Consider the following 20,697-nt stretch of genomic DNA (forward strand, 5'->3'; position numbering starts at 1 on the left):
GGTTATAATAGAGGGTGTGGATGGGGTTTACAGAATATGAATAATGGGGAACAATATAAAGAATAGAGAAAGATGGACAAAACAAATAAAGAATAGAGAATAATGAGGTGCTAAAATATAATGAAAAGAGAATAATGGGCAAAAAGTATAAAGAATAATGAAAAATGGCCTAAATATTTAAAGAATATACAGAAATGAAGGACCCTCCATCCACACCCTCATAATAGCATACTTTTTAGTTGCACATAACAGATACTAAACCAACAATGTTGGATGGGGTGGAGATGCAAATCCCGAGGGTTTGGGGTTCAAACTCCAAATGAAATTACACGAATCAGGCAGGGGTATACACCAACAAGTTTAGTGTATTCTATCTATAAATCTAAAAATGAACAACTGAACGATTGCCACGTGTATAACAAGAACTGCTGGCCTTCCGTGGATATGTTATTCTATTTCGTAGCCGTGGTATTATCCAATGCGAGTAGCTAATAGATTGTAAAGAACAGTTTGTTCCACAAATATGAAACAAAACTATGGAATGAAACATTTCGCCTGTTTTATATAACGGTCATAGCTCTACGTGAGGTTTTGTAGACTTGTTCGTCTTTTCGTCGTTTGGCACTGGCGTCAGCAGTTTGTCTTTGACTTTTGGGTTCTAAATGTCTCTTTGGTATCATCCGCCTCTTTTCATAACTATTTATATTCACAATTATTGCAATCATGCAATTGTTGAGGTTGTAATTCAATTAGGTAAAACTAACCATCAAACTTTTGATATTCATTACTTCTCAAACACTTTGATCTGAGAGTACGACTAACACTTTTAAGAAGCCTGCACATCCTATCACATAAAAAGTCTGGGATAGCTCCTATATACATTAAAGATCTTTCAATTCACAACAATTTCATTCATTCAATATTAATGTTACAGTTCAAATAGGCAAAGTTTATCATGAAACGTTTGCTATTCATAAAATCTAAACACTTAAGTTCCATGCATACGACTTGGACTTCGTTATTAGGTGGCGTTTATTAACTCTCCCAGTGCGTCAAATATAGTTCCAACGCTTCGCGACAGTATGTACGAACTAATCAGATAGCCAAATATTAGTAACCGATTCAAAATATATTTTTATCATGTTATTCATCTCCAATATGTTAAAGTAGTCCATTTGCTACTGTCTTGTTCCTCAAAATAAAATGAAAAGCATAAAATACAAAACCACAATTATGTTATGACGCAATAATTTCAAGTAAGCGGTTAAAAAATATTTCTTGTCGGAAGTGACATCGCTTTTATATATACAATGTACAATGTAAAATATGATTCAAATTACCGAAGAATTTGGTGTTGAATAAGTCTTATTTTTATTTTTCCCAGTAAACATAAAGAAAGCTATGTTAACATGGTAAGTACTTTTGTTACTGTAACTATGATTACTACAGACTAACACTTCTGTAAGTTTTATATAGTTCAAATGAAGCTTAATTGCATTTTTTTTTTGCAGAAAAAAAGGACTGAAATTATTCTTTTTTGTATAGGTATATATTTTTTTCTCGACAATATTTCGATTTTTTCAGATGTAAAGACGTACCTTCATACTTTCATTGGGGCAATCGAAACAAAACTGAAAATTTTAAAATACGTCTATAAAGTTTATTCTGGTTTACATAAAAAAAATACTTAATCAGAAAGTTTTAAATTTTTAGCATAAAACATATATACTCTATTATTTCAATATTATTCACATTTTAGTCTTTTCATTAAATGTATTTTCAACAATTATGTACATTTAAAAAAAAAAGGATTTATATCATTTCGTCTCTATTCTTCTGCTTTCAGATACGAAATACATATTGTTGGGCTACTGCATTGATTTGCTGTTTAATTGTTGCAACCAGAAAGGTTCCAATTCGAGACTGCGCATCTTGTAACGCTTGGTATAATAGACAGTGTACTGAACAGCAATGCCCATCTACGAATATTATGGTAATTAAGTCAGCATGGGCCCATCGATGTGCTGAGATCTGGGATGAGTGTGAAAAACTGTGCTTTAAACACTAACACATAATAATACATTCTCGGAATTTGTACATAAACAGGACAGAGATTAAAAAATCAATGTTAACGTTGACGTATAATAAAACAACCTTGGACTTTGTACATTAGCAGGACAGAGACGTATGATAAAACAATCTTGGACTTTGTACATTAGTAGGACAGAGATTAAAAAAATCAATGATAAAACGTTGACGTATAATGATATAATCTTGGAATTTGTACATAAGCAGGACAAACATAAAAAAATCAATGATGGTTTTTAGAAAATGGTATTAAAATCTAAGAATATTTTGTCCACTATTGAAAAGTATTTAGTGTCTTCACAATATGATTTCAATAGATTTATTAGGAAGATTAAAGTATCACTGGATATTACATAAAACAAGGTCGTGTTTCAGATAGTTTGAAACGCCTTTGTTAGCGATAGCGTAATCTATATCTATAACCTGACTTGTGAATTTAAATATTTACGTGGTTGCGGCTAGATCTTAATGATTTGACGTGTTTTCACAAGAAACTGATGTTGTAACAACTTTGCAGAGAAGACCAACAGTCATCAACTACTACGAGCGGTATAAATAGAGAAACACAATACATATAAATGATCACGATTAATGTAATTATATATTGTTGAATTAAACATTAAGAAGACCGCCATCTTGGATTTGTCTTTGTTTAAACAGGTCGACATCGATCAATTTTAAAATTTGCAACATTTGAGGCAAGGTCTCAGAAGTTATGATTATATCTTTGGAAATGCACTTGCGTAAACATTGATATCTCATTCTAAAACGCATATTTAAGATACATGCCACAATTATTGACTTATTCCTGAATCAAAGAATCGACCAGAGCAAAGGGAATGACTTTACAACTGGAACCGTTTTCGTTATGACAAAAGTTAAGTCATCAATATTTGTTTTACTGAATGTTGAATGTATGTATATGTATTCTGTTTCATGGGAATTTAACACACAACTTTAAATCATTTTAGTAGAAGTGTCTCCCAATCTTTAAAAAAACAAAAACAAACTAAAAAAATCCTTATCTGCATAATTTGGCATGATTATCTATACCTTTTCCAAGAAAAAATTCTTTCCGAACACTTGAATAGGCCTCTCATGATATATTTCAATACCAGTCACTACATGTACTGAAAAGTTATACTTGTTCTGTGCACAGAATGGCAAAAGTGGGATATTTACCTTCTATGTTTTCGATTACATTTTGGTTAATATTATTTCAAAAACAAGTTTCTCTATCCCTCTCTCTTAAAATAAATATCGTTAAACAGCTGAACATATGTGTCGATTAACATTTTTTATTTTATGGCAATTAAATTTCAAATGCAACTATCAGAAAGAGAAATAACGCATATGAAACATAAGTGATACTCGGGTATTCTGAAATCAGTCTTTTAGAAATTTTATAGCGTGATTTTTTTGGAGCCTTAATTGTGACGTATTAGAATAGTAAAACAACCAACAAGCTTTAAGACAATTTTTTAATCTGGTCTATTCATAAAGAGTAATGAGGGGTCGACAAAAAACTGGCGTCAGTTAGTTTGAATTTAATCTTTAATCGGGGACATTGTTATTACCGGTCTTGTTTTGTTAAAGTTACAACGTTAACGTACTACGCATCTCTTGTGCAGGTAACACCAGAAAAGCACTTCATATACATGAATTCAAAGCGTTTAGTTGATTCATTAACGATTGTGAGTTTTCTTATGATTTATTCATGGCTATTGTGCTTAATCCCCCCCCTTTTTTTTTAATAAAAATCACAGTTTTGTGTTAAATTTTTAGCAATCTTAGGGGTATTGTGCTTATATTTGCTATAAACTTATATTTTGAATATTTACATATCATTAGAGATTTGGTAATTTTCTAGCAATCTTTGGGGTATTGTGCTTATATTTGTTATAAACTTATATTATGAATATTAATATATCATCAGATATTTAAGTAACATTTCGAAGAATGTGCATTCATAATCTTTGAGTAAACCATGAAGAAATTTAACATTTCCACAAGCAACCATTACAACCCTCACAACAGCAACATAATTGTCATTGTACAGTTGTATGGTTTTAATTCATGATTATTAAATGCATAAATATTATGTTTTACCACTTTTTATCATTGTTTAGATCAATTGCTTGGTTTTATAGCATCAGTTGTTGCTTAGTTTGGTAGATATTTAGAGTAGATAGTTGTTTTGATTCGAGCCTTGTATCTTTGACGAGTTTTGTCAATGATATTTCATATCAACATAAGAGCACTTACTACTGTGCTTATAATATTGTCGGTTTCAAAACGCGAAACATCAGTGTACCTATATATATATACAACATATTAGGTGAAATACATTTGGACGAAACTACCACATTTTGTTCAGTCGCTTTATATTAAAATTAGCGGTTTAAGACACGTTTTAGACGGATGTGACATCGAAACTGACAAATATTGTGGTTGAAATTATACAACATTCGATGTAAAAATCAGTCATCAATTTATTTTTGAACTGAACTGAAGATAGGTATGCTAAAATGGTAAGTACAATAATTGTACTAGATTTTTAAGTTCAAAGTTATTTAGCACACGTCTTATAGATAAACTCTTTTTTCAGAACTAGTGTTCATTTTTTAAATGCTACGTTTTGAACATTCTATTAAGTAACATTTATTGATTAATACTTTAACTATTCTTATTATATCATATTTAGTAATACTCAAAAGTACTAATATTACTATTACTAATATTAAATATTTGAGTATATGCAATTGCCTTTTGCTGTTTCAGAGACGAATGTGTAACATTTGTTTTTTTTTTCAAATCGAAGATGTAATGCACTTTAACCACAGACTTCATTTAAGATATAAAAATTAAAAATAAAAAAACAAAGAATTTAGCATTACATGAAAGGACAATATACCATATGAGTAATATATATAATAATAAGATAGTCTACTCTAATTTTTACAGTAAAGTTGCGTATAGAGTTTTTAATTAAGAAATGATCTTTGAAAACTTATTGGTCCTTTGAATAATTTTATTCTAAAAAGTTATCAATTTAACATTATGATAATTTCTTAAATATTGTCCATTCATTGTACTTGGGGTTTATGTAAGAGGTGATTATTAATAGAGTATGCCTACACATTTTCTAAATTGTTGTCATCTTTCATCTTGCAATAGCTTTAAAACAATTGACTTTTCTACAATTTATACAACTATTCTCCATTCCAAACTAAAAGAAAGAGTTGGTTCTGCTATGTTTCATGAGAAAAGAATGGCCAACGTACAGGTATCTTGCCTTAGGCAGGGATACATCGTACGTTGTACAAAATAATTCTGATTCAAACAAAAATTCTCTGAAACTGATATTATCATTTGTTACGTTTGGAGGACGTGTTTTCAACAAACAATTTGCATTCCTATATGAACCAAATGTGCTCCTCTTCTTGTCGACTTGTTCCTTTATTCATATGGGGCTGATTTCATATAGGGGCTTCTAAGGAGAAATGAAAAGAAGCTAGCATAATCCTTTAACTTAACTTTCCGCTATATAGATGATGTCCTTTCACTAAATAATTCAAAGCTTGGTGACTATGTTGAACGCATCTATCCCATCGAACTTGAAATAAAGGAAACCACAGATACAATTAAGCCTGCCTCATATCTTCACTTGCATCTAGAAATTGACAATGAGGGTAGTTTAATAACAAAACTTTACGTCAAAAAGATGACTTCAGCTTCCCAATTGTGAACTTTCCATTTCTATGTAGCAACAACCCAACAGCGCTTGCATATGGAGTATATATCTACCAGTTGATACGATTGTCCGGGGCTTACGTTTCCTATCATTTTTTTCCTTGATTGAGGGTTACTTCTCACAAGATAGCTGTTAAACTGTTAAAGTTAAAAGCATCCCTTCGAAAATTTTACGACCCATGACGAGTTGGTTGACCGTTACGGAACATCTGTTTCACAGATGGCGACGGATATATTCCAATTGTCAAAACCACAATCCCGCCCTGCTTTTCCCCGAAAGTGACCTACCGAATTTGACTTATCAACGGGTTTGTTCTTACTTTAGCAACACGACGGGTGCCACATGTGAAGCAGGATCTGCTTACCCTTTTCCGGATCACATGCGATCAGCCCCAGTTTTTGGTGGGGGTCGTGTTGCTCAGTTTTTGGTTTTCTATGTTGTGTTTTGTATACTGTTATTTGTCTTTTGGTCTTTTTCTTTTATTGTCGTAGCGTGGTCAGTATATATTCAACTTATGAGTTTGAATGTCCCTTTTGACCTGAGATGGATTTGGTAATATATTTAGGTCTCCTTTAAGTCATATAGCTCTTTTGTTTCGGGTCCTTACACATCCTTGGATTTCAAATTTTCAAGAAAAGCGCTTCGGACGCATGACATTTATAACGTGTAGTTTACATTTTTTGGTATCTCCTCTCTTGTCCATACCGTCATTGATTTTATTTTTAAAATAGTTTAATACACAACGAAACATACATTGCTATCAAGTTATACAAAAATTTATTAGGTAAGGAGGAGTGTGTTGACGTCAGAAACATGTACGATCTTAACAAAGATTTAGCACAACCTTTTTGAATGTTTGGTTTTTATTTGTCCTCAACTCTCTGTAATTGATTTGAGTTTCTTGATTCGATTGTCACTCATGAGTCTTGTGTAGACGGAACGCGTCCAACTCCGCCACTTTCTTTGTTGGTCTGCCCCAATCCTTGATACTGTAGTCGAACAGTTGTCGCTGGTAGCTGTATGGCAATAGTTTTCATTAAATGTTATTCACTGTAGTTGGTTAAATTGTTTCACATTTTATTATCCCGATGCCCTTTTTTGCGTACATTACGGTAAGGTTGTTGGTCATGATTGAAGGCCGTGTCAAGATAAGCACTTATCTCTATCCTTGTAATTTGGTCTGTGGTGGATAGTTTTCTCATTAGTAATCAATCCTTGTAATTTGGTCTACAGTAGATAGTTTTCTTATTTGGGATATACATCGTTGTAATTTGGTCTGCAATGGATAATTTTCTCATTGTCTATCGTACAACATCTAGTTATTGGTATATGTAAATGCTTTAGTCGTCATTGGACTTTCTTGAAGAAAAAAAAATGATACAATAGATTATAACTTTCATGCGTCCTATGCGCTTTTCTGGATTAACCTTCATCTGAAACGCCCAAAGCCGAACATTTTAAAGACAATGATGTATAAGAACCGAACCAGTTGGAGAGCTATATGACCAAAAAGAATCTAAAAAAAAATAGCCAAATCCATGTTGACAATTATATGCACTATGAACATATAGTTATCATGGAAAACACAACCACGAACATATGTACTCCAAATTCACTCAGTTTCTTTCCATTTTCCTATGGTAGCTTGGTTGGATTTGGATTGGAATTTTTCTACTCCTACTTAAAACAAGCTGCGTTTAAAAATATTATCAAAGACGTTTGTAACATAATTACAATTATGCCTATATTTTAAACGATTTCAATGAAAAAAATATCCAACAGCACAACATATGAACAAACTGTTAAAATCACTATGAGTTGGTTACTTCTCTTCCCTTTTCTCTAGCTGTGAGAGCCATCACCCTTCAAATCTAGTTTAGCGTGTCTGTCTAGGATAGGGTTCATTCTTGTATAACAAATACTAGTATTTCACATCTCTAATATTGGTAAAAGATTTCCACTGGTCTTCAACCACCGAACCTTCAGTTGATTATCCTGTCTTTTACGATTATATTAATTTTGTGTACTTGATATTATCCGACGGTAACCAACAGCTGTACTCACAGAGCAGCCGTGGATAAGGGGGTTCCATTATCACAGTGGTATTTAAGTTAAAATATGCGATAGACCATAATTGGAAGCGTGATTAGAGAGTGCTCCGATTTGCACATTTTGAAGAACCCTTTTTTAAATTTTGAAAAAGAGGTTTCAATTTGCCACGTCAATATTCAGAATGGTTCTCTGTGCACTTCATATATTTCTAGTAGGCGTCACAATTTGTTTCATTTTTTTGTGCCATCAAAACCCTCCCATTTCTTATTCGAATTAATTTCATTTTAATTTAATATCGCCCTTTCCATGCTCATCGCCTCAAATTGTCTTATGTTTTCTGTGGCATAAAACCATTACAACCAATCAATCTAATAATTGATAAATTTGTTTATTTTTAGAAGATTACCATAATCTTAGTAGCTGTTATTTGCCTTCCTATGATGGTATCAGGAAGAACGATTTCAATTCGACACCGAAGGGAATGCGACTCGTGCAATATGCGCTTTAATCGGAACTGTATCAATCATCCGTGTCCATACGCATCTTTTATTGACCGGTCTTCCATCTTCAGAACGATTTGTGTCACTGATTGTGCCAGTCGATGGAACTTATGCGATGTGCATTGTAAACATTTGACAAAATAATATTTTATTTTCAAATTATTGTGTGGCATCACTGAATGCACCAGACTGTCGAACTACTGTCATGTACATTATCAACATTCATTGGACAAAATAATATTTTATTTTCAAATTATTGTGTGGCATCACTGAATGTACCAGACTGTCGAACCACTGTCATGTACATTATAAACATTGGACAAATGACATTTCATTTTCAAATTATTGTGTGGCATCACTGAATGTACCAGAATGTCGATAAACTGCCATGTGCATTGTAAACATTGGACAAAATAGCATTTTATTTTCAAATTTTTGTGTGGCATCAGTGAATGCACCACACTTTTGAACCACCACTGTCATGTGCATTGTAAACATTGGACAAAATTGCATTTTATTTTCAAATGTTTGTGTGGCATCACTGAATGCACTACCCTTTTGAACCACCACTGTCATGTGCATTGTAAACATTGGACAAAATTGCATTTTATTTTCAAATTTTTGTGTGGCATCACTGAATGCACTACCCTTTTGAACCACCACTGTCATGTGCATTGTAAACATGGGCCAAAATAGCATTTTATTTTCAATTTTTGTGTGGCATTACTGAATGCAACACACTTTTGAACCACTGTTATGTGCATTGTAAACATTGGACAAAATAGCATTTTATAATCATATTATTTCTTTATATATGGTATAACCACATGTATATACGGATATGATAACAAGTTAAGAGGATTGAAGAGATCTGTAAAATCGTTTGGTTTTCAACTATCACTGCCAACGCCTAGAACAAATTTTTTTACAACATGAGAACATTCTTCATAATATTAATTTCATATTTGCCATTATGATAAACGTTGATCTTTTCTACTGGTTAAATGTTCGTGAAAGTTCAAGAATTATTACCACATTTGCATTTATTTTATATGTGATGTATAATTTGGAATCAACTAAGAACTTATTTTGTGCATAATATTTAATAAACAACGAATATTGTTATATACATTTCAAAAATAAATGATTAATATTTTAAAAGGACCATGCAAAGCTTTTATACAGATACGTACATGTACTTTTATAACCCATTTGTTGAAAAAAATGAAATCTAAACTTTATAAATTTCATGCGTTCGATGCGCAGTTCTGTATTTACCTTCATTAGGAACGCTTTATGCCGAAACTTTGAAAGTCATGACGTATAAGAACCGAAACAGTTGAAGAGCTATATGAAAAGAAAGGATGTTTTAAATTCCCATTCAAGTGATGTCTCAGGGATCCCCTTGTTACAAGGAATCAGCTGGGGATGAGTGAGGACATGAATGTACATAAAATTACTTTTCATTAACCTTAATTTGAGGGTGTGTAATGCACATGATGTCCCATCTTATTACCCAAAATGTTTATCAACATATACATGGTTGAAATGTCATTCAATGTCAGTGACAAACATGACAAATGGTGTTTTCTGTAAGAACTAAAATGGTTTATCATTTGTTGAAACTCTGTAAACACGCCTTATCCAAATCTAAGCATGTGAAGCATTTAAACATCCCATAAGTCTCTGAGGAATGACTGGTTATTAGTGACAGGATATCGTTTCATGCTTAAAAATGAAAACATTGAATTCAATAATACAAAGCACAAAATATAAATGAATAAATGGTATGTTATGAGTACTTCTTTATTAGAACAACAATTCAGAAAAAACAATTTTAACAATATAAAAATTACATATTCTTTGTAGCATGACTTTGAAGGGTCGAATACATGTGTATGCAATTGCAATGCATGGACCTAATTACACTGGATATAAAACATTTTTGGTCTGTAAACCATTTAAATACGTTGCTGAAGATGTCGGAAAAGTATATTGTATGTCTTATTTAAGGTGGTATTCGTCGTAGGCGAGATAAAAACGATTGCAAGATTTATGTATTTTGCAACTGTAAATAAAGACTGAAGACTTTTAATTTCCATTTGGTCTTGGTAAGAAATAAACCAGATAATTATTACACAGTTTTTATCATACTAAATGAATGTGTCAATTATATACCAAAAACAACCTTAAGGTTGTTCGATGCTCTTGTTTTTGACTTTTTGTAAGATATTCGGAATCCTCTGGTTTTATCCATGTAGAGTCATTCAAAATTTGCCCACTGACCCTTGCTTTTCTTTTCATAATTCTAATACATATAGTTTAAAAAGCTATTCGTTTCAAAATCTTTTAAAATCCTTGTTATTTTTTAATAGTTTTTGAGGAAAAAAGAGTACAAATGTTAAATGTATGAAAAATCTAGAGAAATTCATTTCCCGCCTAATTTTCAATGGCTCATATCTCAAAAACAATGACACAGACCTTTCATTAATTCTGCTTTAGTTCTGTTATCTATTTACTATCATTTTATAACAGTTTGTTATTTAAAAAGATTAATATTTTGAAACAGAGTAGCGAACATCATTCAGTAAGGTTTTACGTGCACTTACATATGTTATATAATCACTGCTTATCACGTACTTTGATCGTGGAAAATGCTGTTACACTATTGTTAGTTTCCGTGTTTATAATTGTAGTGCAGCTTTACTAGTATATCAGGCTACAATGATACCACTTTAAAAATTTGTAAATAAAGTTGCATGTGTGAGGGTTTGGATGGGTGTCCCTCATTTCATTATTCTATAATGTTTTAGACTTTTTTTCTTTATTTTTTTCTTTTTTTGCCAATTATTTTCTTTTCTTTTATATTTATTTTGCCCATTATTCTCTATTCGTTAGATTTCAACACCCCATTATTCTCTACTCTTTACTTGTTTTTTGCATATCTTTCTCTAATTCTTATTTTTAGCCCATTTTTCTGTAGCATTGGCCTACTATTCTCTAATCTGTAAACCCCATTCAGACTCTCTTGAATGGGTGTATCAACTTGTATAATAAAGCTCAAGTAAGTCACTAAGTGATACATAAAGATAATGACCCTGCAATTTTAAAATATAAAACAAATAAATACCTTAAATGAAAAAAAAAACACTTTAAAAATATAATGCGTTCGAAGCGCTTTTCTAAATTTGCCTTCATACGGAACGCTGAAACAAAGCATTTGAAAAACAAGGGTGTGTAAATTGCGGAAACGTTAGAAGCTATATTATCATAAGGGCCAAAATAAATAACTTTATCCAAAGTCAATGTTGCCTGAGGTAGTTAGTGCAAGACAGGAGAATGATACCAAAGGGACATTCAAACTCACAAGTCGAAAATAAACTGACAAACCCATGGATAAAAAGAAAAAGACAAACAAACAACAGTACACAAAACACAACATAGAAAACCAGACTGAGCAACACGAACCCCACCAAAAACTGGGGGTGATCTCAGGTGCTCCAGAAGGGTAAGCAGATCCTGCTCCACATTTGGCACCCGTCGTGTTGCTCATGTTAGTACAAACCCGGTGATATTTCTAATTTGGTAGGTCACATTCGGGGGGAAAGGGGACGGGATTGTTACAGTAACGTCAATTGGAACATCTCCGTTAGTACCTTAGTTTCTGACTATTTTTTTTTTAAATTTATCAACAGGGAGTTTTAGAATAGTATGTTCAAAGTCATGTCAGTACCAAAGCACTGACAATTGAGCTGATGATATCCTCGGGAACTAACAATTTGAAAAAGACTGTTTATTTCAAGTTATTTCATTTTATATGCAATTCATTCACAACGACCAATTAGAATAACTGATATGACCTAAAATAACTAATACTAAGGTTTACAATGGAATATTTGTAATATATTGTACATCAAATTGATGAATATATACAGTGCATTCTATAAAATTTAAATCTCCTATACAATATGATCATTGGTTTTAGATAAAAATAACCAGTTATTCAGTATGTGCTATTCAAATAAGAAATATCAAACTGTAAGATAAGTAGGCTTTTAAACAATGATGCAAATAAATTGAAATGTGTCTATACATAAAAAAAGACTTCCAACACATTGTCTCATTTCAATCCTGGTATATATGGTGAGTTTATTGATGGAAAAGTGTCTTTACAATATATCAAGCTCTAAGCAGGCTCACATCCAGTCACTTTGAAAAGAGGGGGATTCCAACCCCCGGAAAACCACGAAACGTTCACATACTAAAAAAAATCCCAAAAAAGAAAAAAAATCTTATCGTTTTTCTGCAGATAATGAATTGCTTTAAACAATAGTAAACTGAGTAGAATTCACAATAGATTCAGACTTTGACAAAAAATGAACAAATATACAATATGATACCATCTGATTAAAAAGTAAATTTCGTCACTTTTGTCTTCAATTACAAGTCATTGAAGAAAGCATTATAAGGCTCATGTGCTTTAAACCAGTTCTTTGAATTTATTTTGATTACAATTTTTTTCACCAAAATTCTTGTGCACGCCCGGGCGTTTTGACGTAAACATAGCTACGCGCCTGCGACTCTTTTCACAAAAAATCTTACGATTAAAATTGATCGTAAGTTATACTAAAATGTGTATGACTTACGAGTAATTTTACTCTTAAGATTTTTTGTGAAAAAAACCGCTGGTATTTAGCAATTAATGAAATAACAAAGCTTGACAGACTCATGCTATGAAAGCAAAGAAGAAAGCTTGACAAGCACAGGCTGTGAAATCAAACAACAAAGCATGACGGACGCAAGCTAGGAAAAAAAGAACAAAGCTTGACGGACGCAAGCTAGGAAAACAAATAGCGAGGCTTAACGGACAATGGCTGTGAAAACCAAAAACAAATTGATTGCTTAACGGACTAGGACAATGAAAACAAAACTTAAAGGACGAAGGTTTTGAAAGCAAGAAACAAAGCATGACGAACGCGGGCTAGGAAAAAAAGATTGATGTTTTTTTCTGCAGACATCTTTATAGATTTTAATAGTACTAACGCCGAGCTAATCGTGTTTGTCTAGCATTGTCAGGGTTGAAATACATGAAATAGTCGCCATAGCAATTTTTCGCTCAGAAATGGTTCAAAGAACATATGTAATGTATTGAATACAACAAAAAGTGAAAAATAACACTTTAAACATGTCGTCCGTCCGATGCTCTTTTGCGAATTAACCTTCAATAGGAACGCTCAAACTAAACATGAGAAAGCCAGTAATTTATAAATACGTAGAAAACTAAACGATCAAATGTAGCAATCTTTCCTTCCAAGGCAAGTCTTATTTTCTTCATCAAGTTATGAAACGTAGTAATAAGATGTAGGTTAATATGTTAAAGAACTAAAGACAACGACACACCTCTTAACTACTTAGTATGTGATCTACGATATATAATAATAGAATGTAAACACGGAAATGACTGATCCAGTGGCCACTTAGAAGATAAACAGATATACCTATCTTCTTCCGGACATTTCCTGTAGTATATCAATTATAGTAAACAATAAGTGACCTCCATAAACTCGCTAGTATGTAGTTCAGTGTCACCCGTAATTAAAAAAAAATGAAAACAACACTTTAAAAATTGCATGCGTCAGACCCCCCCCCCCCCCCCTTGTTTTTTTAAATTTACCTAAACCAGGAACGCTCAAAGCTGCATAGTTGAATGCGAAGGATGTATAAGAATTGAAACAGTTGAAGAGCTATACGACCAAAAGAGGACCTAAAAAATAGCCAAATTCATCTAAGGTCAACTTTACATGAGGGAGTTGAACCTTAATTGCTTACTAATTTATAAATTCATAAAAGAACAATTTACAAAAGGTTTTGTTATAAATACCGTCCGTTGAGGAGTTTGTACTTAAGGAAAATGATCAGTATGCAAAAAAAAAAAAAACATCAAAGATACCAGGTTTATAATATAGTACGCCAGACGCGAGTTTCGTCAACATCAAGGCCAATTCAACTATGAAGTTAAAATGCATTTAAATCAAATACGCCTTATGGTAAACATGCCTGGGGAATGAAAACCCTTAACGTTATGAATACCACTGGAAGTAATATATATATATTCTGGGTTATTCGGGGTGTTTTTTTTTCAGGACACGGAGTCATGAGCACTTTTGTCCTGCCTCACGTATAAGACACCATATGCATCCTTTTGATATTCTAAGGTCTGTCGTTTATCCTTGAAAAGAAGATTGTTCCTGATTATAATCTTTTTCTATTTTAAAATATTTTTTTTTAAATCTACTTTTTGAACACTGTTACAAGTAATATGTTTTACCCCAAAGAATTAAAATCGACATAGCCGTCTTGATTTCACTGTTATCGTTCAAGACCTTTCAGAAACTGATAAGAATAAGATTACACCACTGTCCCAGGTTAGGGGAGGGTTGAGCGCTCACAAACATGTTTAACCCCGCCACATTCTTTATGTGCCTGCCCCAGGCCAGGAGCCTTCAGTTCAGTGGTGGTCGTTGGTTCATGTCTGTCATATTTGTTTTTCGTAAATTGTTTTGTTATAATTAAGCCGTAAGTTTTCACAATTTAATTGGTTTCATATTTTCATGTCGGGGCCTTGTATAGCCGACCATACGGTATGGGTTTTTTCTCATTGTCGAAGGCCATACGGTTGCCTATAGTTCATTTGAACTTTGGTGGATAGTTGTCTTATCGGCAATCATACTACATCTCCTTATTTTTATATTAGTAGTAATAAAAGCGTCGTTCTGTAATATGATGTATGACAATTTCATAGAATTGTATAGGGTTCTTGTCTCATGTCATTTAACACATACACCTTTAGACATAAGTTATAAAAAAAAGATGTGGTATGATTGCCAATGAGACAACTCTCCATGCACCAGAGACCAAATGACACAGAAATTAACACTTATAGGTCATCGTACGGCCTTCAACAATGAGCAAAGCCCATACAGCATAGTCAGCTATAAAAGGCCCCGAAATGACAAATGTAAAACAATTCAAACGAGAAAACTAACGGCCTAATTTATGTACAAAATAATGAACGAAAAACAAATATGTTACACAGCAACAAACGACAACTATACTGAATTACAGGCTCCTGACTTGGGACAGGCACATACAAAATTTGGCGAGGTTAAACTAGTTTTTCATGTTAATGTACTCTAAGAAATTAAAGGTATTGAAATATAATATACCATATCAAGGAATAACAGTAAATTAGCATCAATGAGTTTGCCCAGTGGCGGATGGGGGGGGTTTCCAACTCCCACTTTTTTTGACGATCAGTGCTTTCGAATGGAGATATTATGTTGTGTACTTATAAGAATTAAAGCTTACGATTAAGAAAGACTTGAAAATTGACAAAATGCAGTGTTTCTGATTCATTATTATGAATGATCATCCACTGGTAGCATTAGAAGAATTCGTCAAGCTTTGGTAATTTGTTTTGCCAATTTGTCAACAGATCTGATAAAACATAACAATGAGCTACGTCGGATAGAAATCGACTTTGTGCAAATGAATATCAATACATGATATACATCTGTTAAACTATTTCGGGTTGAAAAAATCTCTATGGAAAGTCTGAAACTGTTTGAAAATTGAGCCGTTTTTTAAAAATCTACAAAACAAACCACAATTCATCTTTTATTTCGTATTTGAATGCTCCAAAATCAATCAAAGTCTTATAAATGTGCATGTATACGTGCATTTGTATAAGGTCGATTTCTATCCGACGCAGTTCATATCATGTTAAGGGAAGTTTTCGCAAGAAATCCAGTCAGAGGTCAGAAATATTTCTCCAATAGAAATTCCTCAATATATTTCATATAAAAACACATTTTTAATAAACATTCTATCTAAGTTATTTTTTGTGCGTATTGAACTATTTTTCCCCATTAAACACAGAAATGTCTGCAGTTTCTACCGATAATTATGCAAAAAAATATTATGATTTATGCTTTCAAAATAATCGCTGTTAACAGCTAAATATAAATTTCTGCTTAAAAAAATCATATAACTATACAGGAAGAAATTGCACTTAATTGCAATACTTGTATATAATAAATAATGATCATTTCATAATAAAACACAAAAACTATAAACACTTGCGAGTTTAACAGAAGAAATTTCATAAAAATAAGACCTGCAATAAGTTTTTGACAATGTTTAAAGAAAATATTTGTTTTTATATGAAATATATAAGGATATATAATTACACCGGATACCAATAGAGATAGATGGTCCAGTTCAACATTCGAATTTCTAAATCTCTTTATTTCTTTATTTCTAGCTTCGATTTTTAGTTGTTATAAAAAATAGACACATTTTATATAACGCACTAATGATCAAGCGTCTCTGTGACGGGTAAAAATCAACGTTATGGCACATCTATGCTATTGCTGAGAAGATAAAAAGGATATAGTACATTTACTACGGCGGTGGTCAAATATGAATGAAATTCTTCTGATAATATGAAAATTTCATATGGATTTTTCAATATCACACAAGTATCAACCAGAGAAACCAAAAACCTATATGCAATCCAAATAGCTCTTATGGAGGGATTATGTTGGTTGCGGATTGATACGGTGTGTGATATAGAAAAAAAGCCTCATAATATACAATTTATCAATATGGTCCGGGGACACAGTTATCGTCCTTTGATTTTCGTTGTCTAATAGAGTCCCTAGTGTGGATATTGTATAACTTGCAAATTTTTTTTCATATACCTTCCAAATTTATTCCTTTATATTTTATGCAAAAAATAGTGAGTAGGGGGGATAAAATTACGTGTAAAAAAATTTGAGGCATGAATCTTTAGGTAAAGAAGGGATTTGGTCCAGTTTGAAAAGGTCAAAAATTAATATGTCTGAAGCTGTCAAACTGAATTACCGCCAATTACAGACCCCCTTAACATAAAATTATCCATATTTTGAGTTAGAGCCGATAGACTTTTTTATAATTTTAATATAATTTGTCCCAAAAGTAGTACACTACACTGTAAAAATCTCTGTTGGATAGAGCAGGTGAGATTTTTTTTTAATTTGCTCTTTTGGTCTAAAAGAAATGCACTACGAAATAACTATGTTCTACCTCCCGTATAGATATGACGTAAAACAGATACAACTGTGACTGATATCGGTATATCCTCCCGGATGACTGATACAGCACGATTGTCATTGATGGTATTACACATACAGTTCACTTGTTTTTACTTATAGGTATATAATAAAATATGATACATTAAAATTACACTATATATATATTATAGCTATCAACAAATCCAAATCCAGGATATCTATATAAAATGTTGTTACAGTATATATTTTAAATATTTTATCATAATAATCAAATTTTGACTGGGCAGCATCTTCAATGTTATTTGCTCGTCCTCGAGTCGCTATAATTGCTCGAAAGGTATTCCATGATCTGTAAAAACCGACGATTAGAACGTAACTGAAACTTTGAATATGTTTTTACAGACATTTTTGTTTATGTTAAATGTCACGCACACCCTTGCATGTCGGATTATTTCCTAGTAAAACAACACGTACGGTGTATAAAAGAAATGCCGACTTCTCTCATAATTCGTCGTGTTCAGGTTGTATAAACTCTTTGAATGTTATAAAATCGTCTTTATTCTTGTCATAATTCGGAAACATTGTTTTGGCAATTTCCAGATTAGCAGCTCCTGGTCGAGTTGCTTGCTTTACGAGATGAGTCACTAGCTGAAAAATAGTTTTATAAGACTATGTATAATCAATTGAATGACAAAAACATGACAAAGTAATTGAAAATCTAAATAAATCAAGAAAGATTGAAATAAAATTAATTCTTATCTTTTCTATCTTATATACATATAGATAATGAATACACCTGCTACCCTTGAAAAATTAAACAGTCTTTTTTCATTTCCAGCTCCCCCCCCCCAAAAAAAAAAAATAACAACCCCTCCAAAAAAACTGAATTTGGTACAACCTCAGATAATGTTGATATTAGAGAGACTTTGATATTCTTATGTTTTATGGCAGATTTTGGTAAAACACATAGCTCGCCAAGTATTATCAATCTTTACACGTCCTTCTTTTCATTCTGCATTTTCCTAAGAAAAAGGATTAAGGGAAAGTGCACACCAAACGTTGGATAAACATACAAACGAACAAACAGGCAAAGAAAAATTCAAAAACAGAAAAACAACTGTACGTTTTACTTTTGTTCCGTATGCTTTTTTATGCTAATAACACCAATTTCAAATGCTGAACACTTTCATATATTTTAATTATTAGGATGAACGAACGAGTTCAACATAGAAGAATTTAAATATTATCCCAACAATTATTCAAACCTCTTCTACGGGGATGGGATGAATTGACATATACTCCACATTTTTTATTCAAAATTTGCCATGACAAAAGTACTTTCATTAATAACAGTATTAATTTTAGAATTAAAACAGTACGTAGATTTGAAACAGTACTTAGAATAAAAACAGTGCTTAAAAATGAAAACAGTACTAAGAACTAAGACAGTACCTAGGATAAGAATAGTACTTAGAATAAAAACCGTACTTAGAAGGAATTGAAGCAGCACTCAGAATAAAATCTGTACTTATAGATTAAAAACGTTACTTAAAACTTAAACAGTACTTAGAATAAAAACAGCAATTAAAATGAAAACAATACTGATAACTAAAACAGTACACAAAAAGGTACTTAGATTCAAGACCTTTTCAACTGATTTTTATAGTTTGTTCTTATAGTGTGCTGTTACTGGGGAGTCTTTTGTATAGCCGAAACCCGCGTCAAAATCTTAAGCCTGACATTTATGATGAGTTTACACCATTGTTCCAGGTAAGTGGAAGGTTAGGCATACGCAAACATGTTAAAGCCCACCACATTCTGTATGTGTCTACCCAAATAAGGAGCCTGTAACTCAGGGGCTTTCATTTGTTGCTTGTTGTCATTTTGTATTTCAAATAAATCATAGCCGTTATTTTTACCTTTTGTTTTACATTGGTCCTGCCAGGGTCCTTTATAGCTTGCTATGTTTGCCTACTGTAGAAAGCCTTACGGGGACCTATAATTTTTAAGATCTACGTCATTTCGCTTCTGATGGATAGTTGTCTCATTGGAAATCATATCACATCTCCTTATTCAATATTAGAATTAAAGCATTACTTAGATTTAAACAGTACTTAGAATTTAAAGCAGTACTTGGAATTCAAACAGTACTTAGAATTTAAACAGTACTTGGAATTTAAACTCAATGCAGTACTTTACTTTCGGCAATAAGATTGATTGATTTTAACGTCCAGTGGCAAATATTTCCTGCATTTTCATTACGATCGGCCATAAGAGTAATGGGTGTAACATGTCAATCACATGATCAGTTTCATTGATTGTCAAAAGATTATTATTTATGACCCATAATATTATTAAGACAAGTTGAATCAAAGGACATTATTAAGCCTGTCTTGTATGAGGGTCTGACGGGGGTGTACAGAATAGAGAGAATGAATAATGGGCCAAGAAATAAGAAAAGTAGAGAAAAAAGAATAGAGAGAAAAAGGATCAACAAAATAAAAAATATATAGAAAATAATGGGGTTCTAAAATATGAAGTATAGAGAATTATGGGCACAAAATAAAAGATAAGGAAACAAAAAATGTCTAAAACAATTAACAAATACCCCCTCCCTTTCGCACAAAACCAGATCCTCTTGTATACAATAAGCATATAATTCCACATTAATTCCGGATAAGTCCATTGCATCTTTATAAACAAAATAAACCTTTGACCCAATATTCATAGTTCTCATGGGGCCTCGGTGCCCGAGTGGTCTTAGTAGTTGAACAACTTTATCACCAGCCTGTCAACACTGAGGTTGTGAGTTCGAATACCGCACATGGCAGGTGCGCTCGACTCTAGTATTAATGGACAAGGATTGTAAGTTTTCGTAGTGCTGAAACTGGCGTTAAACACCAATCAATAAATCAATCAATCATAGTTCTCAAGGTAATGAGAATACCAATAAGTATAAAAAGAAAGCAATTTGGGGTATTCGCAAGAGAGACCGTATCCCACTGACACACGATAAAAAATAACAACAGATGTCTTGAGGTCAACCTTCCACTAACCTGTGACATTTGTGTAACAGCACGACATGATAACAAACTATAAAAATCAGTCGAAAGGGCTTGAATTTTAGAACTGTTTTAATTCTAAGAACTGTTCGTAAAAAGACAAATGTTTTTCTTGAAAACTCACCTCA

General features: G+C 32.5%; 1 long non-coding RNA gene across 1 annotated transcript; it reads left to right on the forward strand.

The window, feature by feature from the left end:
* Positions 1–1,331: 1,331 nt before the first annotated feature.
* LOC127717840 (uncharacterized) lies at positions 1,332–9,567 on the forward strand. Its single transcript, XR_007989433.1, has 3 exons — positions 1,332–1,412; positions 1,847–4,619; positions 8,293–9,567. It is a non-coding gene; the product is annotated as an uncharacterized LOC127717840 (long non-coding RNA).
* Positions 9,568–20,697: the final 11,130 nt, after the last annotated feature.

Source organism: Mytilus californianus, unplaced genomic scaffold (assembly GCF_021869535.1).
Source record: "Mytilus californianus isolate M0D057914Y unplaced genomic scaffold, xbMytCali1.0.p SCAF_10, whole genome shotgun sequence".
Taxonomy (NCBI): Eukaryota; Metazoa; Mollusca; class Bivalvia; order Mytilida; family Mytilidae; genus Mytilus; species Mytilus californianus.